This window comes from Triticum dicoccoides, chromosome 3B, assembly GCF_002162155.2.
Source record: "Triticum dicoccoides isolate Atlit2015 ecotype Zavitan chromosome 3B, WEW_v2.0, whole genome shotgun sequence".
Lineage (NCBI taxonomy): Eukaryota > Viridiplantae > Streptophyta > Magnoliopsida > Poales > Poaceae > Triticum > Triticum dicoccoides.
In genome coordinates, this window is record NC_041385.1 from 99,420,157 (window position 1) to 99,421,248 (window position 1,092).

A 1,092-nucleotide genomic window follows, 5' to 3' on the forward strand; every position below is an offset into this window, starting at 1 on the left:
GCAGCCGCCGCCATGGAAGACGATCTACCTGTATGTGACGAGCGAGGCGATCCGATCCGCCGCCAGCATCAAGCGAAGCGTCGCTGCCGCGCGTCGCGATCTGGCGTCCCCGCTGGTGCTGGACACCCGCGACTCCGAGGGGCGGTACACCTTGCTGGATTCCGCGCTGACCCACATCGAGCACGCATCCGACTCCCTCTCCGCTTTCATCATCAACATGGTGGTGGCCGAGCGCCTGACGCTCCACGGCTGTGGCGCCGTCCCGTCGGAACCGGTGGCCCGCATCGGGGACCTCCGCGACGGCCACGACCACGAGTGGCTTGGCCTGATCAGGCTCCAGGCCGCCAGGGAGCACGCCCAGGACGCGCTCCGCCGAGTGGAGGGAGCCTTCACCCTCCTGGCCTCCGTCGGGTTCATGCTTCACAGCCAGAACCCCGACGCTCCAGGGCGCCGGGAAGCCATGGAAGGGGCGAAGGGCAGCTCCACGCCCTCGACCTCCAGCCCGTGGTGGTCGGCGTGGCGAGCATGTCCGAGCTGGCCTCCTTGGCCACCGAGCCTCCCATCCGCAACCGCATCCAGTGAGAGGTCTCTTGCCTTGATCAGCTCTACACGACTCCGCTTGCTTGATATTGGTCGTTCGCGTTGGCCAGGGCTACTTTGTTTCCTTGATCTTGTGATTGTGAAACCATGCATGATCTACTACTGAAAAAATAGCGCGCTATAACGCTGCTAATAGCACGCTATAGCATATAAATTATTGTCTCACTAAATAAATCAATGTATAATGCCTCGCTAATAGCACGCTATAGCGCGCTATAGCACGCTTATTTTCAGTCGCCACACTATTTTCTGTAGCGTGCTATTTTTTTCGTTGTGATCTACCGGTCCGTCAAATTCGATCTACTTTTCTCGGTTCTGTTGTTAGCACTTTGCAAGGATCAACCGGGGAATTAATAAGATGACTGATGATGCAGTAGCGATTCGAACTACTTTGCTGTTTTGTCGATCTGAAATCCCAGAATTACTTTGGTGATTTTGTTTGGTTAATCGCTTTATTACTGCCATGATGTATGATGCGTCGATCATGCCTGC

At 56.3% G+C, this 1,092-nt stretch overlaps 1 pseudogene; it reads left to right on the forward strand.

Moving 5' to 3' along the window:
• The window catches only part of LOC119279362, a 1,338-nt pseudogene extending 611 nt beyond the window's left edge, over positions 1–727 (forward strand).
• The last annotated feature ends 365 nt before the right edge of the window (positions 728–1,092 follow it).